The sequence below is a fragment of the Dermochelys coriacea genome, chromosome 3 (genome assembly GCF_009764565.3).
Source record: "Dermochelys coriacea isolate rDerCor1 chromosome 3, rDerCor1.pri.v4, whole genome shotgun sequence".
NCBI lineage: Eukaryota > Metazoa > Chordata > Testudines > Dermochelyidae > Dermochelys > Dermochelys coriacea.
Window position 1 is genome coordinate 20,005,060 of NC_050070.1, and position 9,178 is coordinate 20,014,237.

At 43.5% G+C, this 9,178-nt stretch overlaps 1 long non-coding RNA gene across 1 annotated transcript in view; it reads right to left on the reverse strand.

The window, feature by feature from the left end:
• LOC122459617 overlaps positions 1–8,471 on the reverse strand; it is a 28,157-nt gene extending 19,686 nt beyond the window's left edge. Inside the window, exon 1 of the long non-coding RNA XR_006280422.1 lies at positions 8,060–8,471. This is a non-coding gene — a long non-coding RNA (uncharacterized LOC122459617). The remainder of the gene's footprint in view (positions 1–8,059) is intronic.
• Positions 8,472–9,178: the final 707 nt, after the last annotated feature.

Consider the following 9,178-nt stretch of genomic DNA (forward strand, 5'->3'; position numbering starts at 1 on the left):
GCTGATAATAGCCCACCTTTTTTCATGTTCTCTGTGTATATATATCTTCCTACTGTATTTTCCACTGCATGCATGCAGTGAAGTGGGTTTTAGCCCACCAAAGCTTATGCCCAAATAAATGTGTTAGTCTCTAAAGTGCCACAACTACTCCTCCTTCCTTTTTTTTAGTGAAATCAGTGGGGTTACACAAGTGTAAAACTGGTGTAGATGGAGGGATAATCAGATGACTGGGGTTTATGCTTTGCTGAGCAATGATCATATTATGATCTTGATCAAGACACAACTTCACTGTTACTCAGTTTGCAATGTTTACTACTGAACATTATTAATTTATATGAACACTCAGAGATGCCCATTCTAAGGTCTTGTTATGTTGGCATAATTTAATATAACAGAAAATATACAGTGGACTATTCCTCCCATCTCTGAATAAATACAAACATGCCAAAAACTCCCACAACAAACAAAACTTCTTGACCACAACTCTCTACCTTCTCAAATGCCTAAAAGATTGGTCATGCAGCATGCCCTGAAATTTAACAGATTGGGAGTAACATTTTAAAAAAAGACAGCCAAGGTCCAGATTTTTTAAAGTATTTAGGTGCCTAATGGGGCTTTCAAAAGTGCTTAAGAAGGTTAAGGGCCAATAAGGGAATAAGGTGCTTAATTCATATAGGTGCTTTTATAAATTCCTTCTTGCTGCAAAACTTGGCCAGAAAAGATTTCTCAAGATATTTTTGGTACTGTACTTTCTGATTCAGGTCAGGTCAGAATTCTCATGTCAGTAATTTTGAACTTCTGCCTCCAATACCAGCTGGAATATGAATCACAGAAACCAATGAGATAAATAAAAAAGTGAAGAGAAAACAATACTGGTACTTTTTTCAAACTTGAAAAAAAAAAAGCTCTGCTACAATATGAAGGTTGGCAAATATGGGGGTTAGTTGTTTTTTTAACTAACCTGTTCGACCATCTCTAGTAAATTAACAAAAGCAGAGCTGTGAGCCTCGAAACCCAGGTTTAGGACTGGTTAAAAAAATAGTCCATCAAACTTGTTTTTTAATGCAAAATTGGTTTTTTGACAAACTTTTTTTTTTTTCAAAATCTGTATTTGTTCCTTGGAAAATTGACCTTCTTTTAATTGAAAACAGAAACTTTTTGGCCACAAAACTGAACTAATTCTATATGGGTATGTTACTTCAGTGCCTCATGGAAGCAATAGTTCTGTTTCCGCATGTCACTATTTTTTTCTATGGGCTGGCTCACTGGCCAAGCTACATTTCCCATGATCCACCACAACCAGGGACACCTCTCCTCTCCCAGAGGGAAAATGGTGATGCATCATGGGAGATGTAGTCCAACTGGGGAGCCCAACCCATAGAGGAGAATGGGGAGATGAGAAAACTGAACTACAACTCCCTTGAGGCAGCACAGCAACATTTCCAAATCTAAATATTTAAGGTTTTGGACAAAATTTTTCAGTATTTGAATTTTCATTGAAAAAGTATTGTTTTCTGCAGGAATAAAAAAACGTAAGCAGCTCTACTTAGGGTCTGTCCCTGGCATTGCCACTATCCTGTGGGTGAGCTTGAGCAAAAACTCTATGTCTCAGTACAATAAGAATAACTGTTAACTACATTTCTTTCATAGAATTATTAGATCTATGAATGAAAGCACTATAGGGCCCTGATCCAGCAAAGTGCTCAAGAATGACCTGAAGAAAGGCTCTGTGTAAGCTGGAAAACTTGTCACTATCACCAACTGTATTATCAATATTACTTTAACCATTTTCAGAATCTGTGGGACTTGCTTTTTAGGTTATATGCTTAATAACAGGCTTTACTTTGACATAGTAAAAGGAATTAATTATTCAGTTTAAATTCTGCTGAGCTAATATAGTGAAGCTTTCTGTGCATACTAGCTTATTTCTGTTAACCTGATCTAACGCACATTTATTTCCATTGACCTGTATGCTAGCATCTTGTTGAAAAATGTCACAATTAGAAAAAAAACTCTGCTGAGGTTTTGATGGCACAGTAAGTGGCTAGATTTGCACCTCTGGAAGTCTGTCTTTAAGTGAAAATGTCTCTGTTGCTATCAACTTATTCTCTACTGAGCATTTTTCTATATCACAAAATCACTGCAAAACTTAGCATGATTAACACTGCAGTCTCCACTGAGGGGAGAACTGGGAATGAGGGAGCTGCAGAATTGATCATCAGTGCTTAGGCCTAGATTGTGTTTAGATCTAGAAAGTGCTTATGTCTACACTACGAAATCAGGTCGAATTTATAGAAGTCGGTTTTGTAGAAAGCGTTTTTATACAGTCGAGTGTTGTGTCCCCACACAAATGCTCTAAGTGCATGTAGTCGGTGGAGTGTGTCCACAGTACTGAGGCAACCATCAACTTCCGGAGCTTTGCACTGTGGGTAGCTATCCCATAGTTCCCGCAGTCTCCACCACACATTTGAATTCTGGGTAGAAATCCCAGTGCCTGATGGGGCTAAAACATTGTTGCAGGTGGTTCTGGGTACATATCGTCAGGCCCCCGTTCCCTCCCTCCCTCCGTAAAAGCAAGGGCAGACAGTCGTTTTGTACCTTTTTTCTTGAGTTACCTGTGCAGAAACCATACCACGGCAAGCATGGAATCTGCTCAGCTAACCGTTACTGTATGTCTCCTGGCTGCTGGCGGACGTGGTACTGCATTGCTACACAGCAGCAGTTTATTGCCTTTTGACAGCAGACAGTGCAGTATGACTGGTAGCTGTCGTCAACGTAGTTCTGGGTGCTCTTTTAACCGGGCGCCTGGAGTGACTCAGCCAGGTCATTTCCCTTGTTTCATCTCATGGCGATTGAGTACTACTGGCAGTGCACTGTCTTTTAATCTGCAGCAGAAGACGATGGCCAGCAGTCCTACTGCTCCATCTTCTGCCGAGCACCCAGGAGGTGACGATGGCTAGCAGTCATACTGCACAGTCTGCTGCCAGCAAGATGTATAAAGATAGATGAAGTGGCTCAAAACAAGAAATAGACCAAATTTGTTTTGTATTCATTTTCTCTTCCCTCCCTCCCTCTGTGAAATCAACGGCCTGCTAAACCCAGTTTTGAGTTCTGTCCTTGAGGTTTTGAGTTCTCTTCTTGAGGCGGCCATTCAGTTTCTCACAAAGACACCCCCTTTGTTGATTTTAATTCCCTGAAAGCCAACCCTGTAAAACATGTCATCAGTCGCCCCCCCTCCATCAGGGCAATAGCAGATAATCGTTCCGCGCCTTTTTTCTGTGCAGACGCCAGACCACGGCAAGCATGGAGCCCGCTCAGATCACTTTGGCAAATAGGAGCACATTAAACACCAGACGCATTATCCAGCAGTATATGCAGCACCAGAACCTGGCAAAGCGAATCCGGGCGAGTAGGTGACGTCAGCGCGGTTACGAGAGTGATGAGGACATGGACACAGACTTCTCTCAAAGCACGTGCCCTGGCAATGTGGGCATCATGGTGCTAATGGGCAGGCTCAAGCGGTGGAATGCTGATTCTGGGCCCAGGAAACAAGCACAGACTGGTGGGACCGCATAGTGTTGCAGGTCTGGGACGATTCCCAGTGGCTGCAAAACTTTTGCATGCATAAGGGCACTTTCATGGAACTTTGTGAGTTGCTTTCCCCTACCCTGAGGCGCAAGAATACCAAGATAAGAGCAGCCCTCACAGTTCACAAGCGAGTGGCAATAGCCTTGTGGAAAATTGCAACACCAGACAGCTACCGGTCAGTCGAGAATCAATTTGGAGTGGGCAAATCTACTGTGGAAGCTGCTGTGATGCAAGTAGCCAACGCAATCAAAGATCTGCTGATATCAAGGGTAGTGACCGTAGGAAATGTGCAGGTCATAGTGGATGGCTTTGCTGCAATGGGATTCCCTAACTGGGGTGGGGCGATAGACGGAATGCATATCCCTATCCTGGGACCGGACCACCTTGGCAGCCAATACATAAACCACAAGGAGTACTCAATAGTCCTGCAAGCACTGGTGGATTACAAGGGACGTTTCACCAACATCAACGTGGGATGGCCGGGAAAGGTACATGACACTCGCATCTTCAGGAACTCTGGTCTGTTTCAAAAGCTGCAGGAAGGGATTTTATTCCCAGACCAGAAAATAACCGTTGGGGATGTTGAAATGCCTATAGTTATTCTTGGGGACCCAGACTACCCCTTAATGCCACGGCTCATGAAGCCATACATAGGCAGCCTGGAGAGTAGTCAGGAGCTGTTCAACTACAGGATGAGCAAGGGCAGAATGGAGGTAGAATGTGCTTTTGGACATTTGAAAATGCGCTGGTACAGTTTACTGACTCAGTTAGATCTCAGCACAACCAATATTTCATTTGTAATTGCTGCTTCTTGTGTGCTCCACAATTTCTGTGAGAGTAAGGGGGAGACGTTTATGGTGGGGGGGGAGGTTGAGGCAAATCGCCTGGCTGCTAGTTAGGCACAGCCAGACACCAGGGTGGTTAGAAGAGCACAGGAGGGTGTGGTGCGCATCAGAGAAGCTTTGAAAACCAGTTTCATGACTGGCCAGGCTACTGTGTGAAAGTTCTATTTGTTTCTCCTTGATGAAACCCCTCGCACCTTGGTTCACTCTATTTCCCTGTAAGCTAACCACCCTCCCCACCTCCCTTCGATCACCGCTTGCAGAGGCAATAAAGGCATTGTTGCTTCACATTCATTTATTAATTCATCACACAAATAGAGGGATAATTACCAAGGTAGTCCAGGAGGGGTGGTGGAGGAGGGAAGGACAAGGCCACACAGCACTTTAAAAGTTTAAAACTTGAATGCCAGCCTTCTGTTAGTTGGGCAATCCTCTAGGGTGGAGTGGCTGGGTGGCGGAGGCCCCACCACCGCGTTCTTGGGTGTCTGGGTGAGGAGGCTATGGAACTTAGGGAGGAGGGCGGTTGGTTACACAGGGTCTGTAGCGACAGTCTGTGCTCCTGCTGCCTTTCCTGCAGCTCATCCATATGCTGGAGCATATTAGTTTGATCCTCTAGCAGCCTCAGCATTGAGTCCTGCCTCCTCTCATCACGCTGCCGCCACCTTTCAGCTTCAGCCCTCTCTTTAGCCCGCCACTTACTCTCTTCAGCCCGCCACCTCTCCTCCCGGTCATTTTGTGTTTTCCTGAACTCTGACATTGTCTGCCTTCATGGATTCGTCTGTGCTCTGTCACTGTGGGAGGACAGCATGAGCTCAGAGAACATTTCATCACGAGTCTTTTTTTTCGCCTTCTAATCTTTGCTAGCCTCTGGGAATGAGAAGATCCTGTGATCCTTGAAACACATGCAGCTAGTGGAGAAAAAAAAAGGGACAGTGGTATTTAGAAAGACACATTTTATAGAACAATGGGTACACTCTTTCACAGTAAACCTTGCTGTTAACATTACATATATAGCACATGTGCTTTCGTTACAAGGTCGCATTTTGCCTCCCCCCACCGCGTGGCTAACAGCGGGGAACATTTCTGTTCAGCTATAGGCAAACAGCCCAGCAGGAACGGGCACCTCTGAATGTCCCCTTAAGAAAAGCACCCTATTTCAACCAGGTGACCATGAATGATGGTCTCATTCATGAGATATCACTCGCCTGAGGATAACACAGAGAGATAAAGAACGGATGTCGTTTGAATGCCAGCAAACATACACTGCAATGCTTTGTTCTACAATGATTCCCGAGTACGTGCTACTGGCCTGGAGTGGTAAAGTCCTACCATGGTGGATGGAATAAGGCTGCCCTCCCCAGAAACCTTTTGCAAAGGCTTTGGGAGTATATCCAGGAGAGCCACGAATGCCAGGGCAAATTAATCATTAAACATGCTGGCTTTTAAACCTTGCATAGTATTTTAAAAGGTACACTCACCAGAGGTCCCTTCTCCGCCTGGTGGGTCCAGGAGGTAGCCTTGGGTGGGTTCGGGGGGTACTGGCTCCAGGTCCAGGGTGAGAAACAGTTCCTGGCTCTCGGAAAAACCGGTTTCTCCGCTTGCTTGCTGTGCGCTATCTATAACCTCATCATCATCGCCTTCCTCATCCCCAAAACCTGCTTCCGTGTTGCCTCCGTCTCCATTGAAGGAGTCAAACAGCACAGCTGGGGTAGTGGTGGCTGAACCCCCTAAAATGGTATGCAGCTCATCATAGAAGCGGCATGTTTGGGGCTTTGACCTGGAGTGGCCGTTCGCTTCTCTGGTTTTCTAGTAGGCTTGCCTCAGCTCCTTAAGTTTCACGTGGCACTGCTTCGGGTCCCTGTTATGGCCTCTGTCCTTCATGCCCTGGGAGATTTTGACAAATGTTTTGGCATTTCAAAAACTGGAACGTAGTTCTGATAGCACGGATTCCTCTCCCCATACAGTGATCAGATCCCGTACCTCCCGTTCGGTCCAAGCTGGAGCTCTTTTGCGATTCTGAGACTCCATCATGGTCACGTCTGCTGATGAGCTCTGCATGGTCACCTGCAGCTTGCCACACTGGCCAAACAGGAAATTGAAATTGAAAAGTTCGCGGGCCTTTTCCTGTCTACCTGGTCAGTGTACCTGAGTTGAGAGTCCTGTCCAGAGCAGTCCAGAGCAGCACTCTGGGATAGCTCCCGGAGGCCAATACCATCTAATTGCGTCCACAGTACCCCAAATTCGACCCAGCAAAACCAATTTCAGCGCTAATCCCCTTATCGGGGGTGGAGTAAGGAAATCGATTTTAAGAGCCCTTTACGTCGAAAAAAAGGGCTTCGTCATGTGGAAGGGTGCAGGGTTACATCGATTTAACGCTGCTAAATTCGACCTCAATGCCTAGCGTAGACCAGGGCTTAGGCACTAAAGGGACCAGACTAGAGTATATGGTGTTTGATGCCAGAGAGTGAGAGAGAGAGATAGAATGCAGGTAAATTTCCAGAAGTAGGTCAGGAAGCTTGCTCCAGTAACTGCCTAAGAACCTGATTGGTGAGTTCCTGAGCCTGTTGGAAGATGCCAGTACCCTCATCACCCAATGGGAGTTGAGTTCAGGCAATTGGCACCTTTCAGATTTGGGAATTAAGGACTGGATACTCCCTTCCGCTGACATGTGTGAACGTCATAGCCAGAATAAAGCCTATGTAAGACCTGCCAGCATCATGGCTTTGTGAACAATTGCAGAGGGAAACAGAAAGGTCTGTACTTGGCTCTAGCCCATGTTACTAGTCCTTTATTAGTCGACTGATTAAATTCACCTACAAAACAAAATATTACTTATATTTCTTTAAAAATATTTTTCTAACAATCACATTCTCCTACATTAATGATTGCATGTTCTCTTTTGTTTTTCATGAGAGTCTTTTGAAGACAATTGGGAAATTATTTAGCTTACTGGAAGATATTAGAATTTGTCAAGATCTTTGCTGCTGGTGGTGTTGTACTGTGCCCTATTAATGCAGATGAGCAACAAATGTGCTTCTATAATTGAATCTGACTCTGGTAGCCCCAAGAATAACCCAAGGCACAAAACTGGGGATCTATGTATATAGAGAGAGACAATCTCTCTCATTGCTTTACTATACAAATCCTAATTAGTCCCAAAGGTTTTTGTAATAAATTCAGGTAGGTAAACCATAGAAACTTTTTGTCAAGCAAACTATGCAAAAAGTAGGACAGAGACAAGAAAAGCTCTGCAAACAATTCTAGGCTTTTATTCTAAAAAGTGTAATATTTATATACCAGCAGAGCTATCCATCCACAGGACAGGGATAGTTACTGTAAATAAGTTAAACAGCAGAAATTAATACATTCTTTTTAATTGAGTTCATCCTTATAAATTAACACAAATCCACCAATCCACAAGGGAAAAATAGCACATTTGTTTCTTTATTTATCCAGATAGGAAAATCATTACCACTTCACAATACTGAGGTTGCCAGTTAAATAAAGAACTTTGCAGCTATTTGAATATCTAGGTGAAGTTACTTTTCCCTATATATCTAACACAATCTCAGCTCCCAGGACTGTGAGCCAGGTCATGGGGCTTTTACTCACACTGAGTATTGCCTTACTCTGCAAGTTATCCCATTGTAGCCAATGAAAGGATCCAATTTTAGGAAAGGACAGAACAATGCAGAATAGCTACCAACACCGCATGACAAGCAAATGATACTGAACTTGATGTGCAGTGTGGGGAATCCTGATGCCCAGCATTAGCTCACAACATGACTTCTGTTCATAGTCTGTGATTAAGTATCCATAGACTTTTCTGCTCCGCTCCACTTCTGACTGTTGTATGCAAATCTGTGAATCTGAAAATAAAAACATTCTTTCTGCAGTCAAATGCTTCACATTTTCCATTATTTGAAAACACACACTCCCTTTTATTCCTGTTAACACTCTGACTCACTTTAGTCATGGGAATTGTCCACTTCTACATATAGTTTATTCTCATTAATGATGCGATCCTTTTATATCACTCTAACAAGAACAAACGTATGGGTACAATTTCTAAAAGTGCCTAAGTAAATTAGGAGCCTAAGTGCCATTTTCAAAAGGCCAGACTTTTAAAGGCATTTAGGCACCTAAAAAGCATACAGATGCTTATTGCAATCTTCAAAAGCATCTACGTCGCTAACTCCCATTGATTTCACGATACTAGACTCTCGAGAAGAGATGGGAAGGCATTGATACAAGGAGTGAGGTTATGGCCTTGCTTCCCCCCCATCTTGTACAGTGCAGATGGAGGGAAGGTGCATTCAGTCTTCTGGTCTTTCTCACCAGTTATCACCTTTAACCACCTTGAGGAGGAATAAAACAAAACAATCTTTACTTTTATTTATGACAATTCAAGCATCCAAATTACTTTGCCCAGCTAGAATACCAGTGATGGACAAACATAGCTCACTAAAACAGCAGTTGTTTATAGGTTTTGATGCTTAGGAATAAGCTTTTCCTCAGGCACTTTCTTCCTCATCAGCTCACACAGCATTTTCTGTTTATGCACTCAGTAACATCCATTGATCAATTACCCAGCTGTACTGGGCATAAGGGAAAATAATAGTGTATTGGCAGCTAAAAAATAAAAATGAAGCATTCTTATTCTTAGTGTCGGTATTATTAAATATCTATGCCTTGTTTATTTTCTGTAATGTGCCATGCACAACTATACATAATAATCATCATCATTT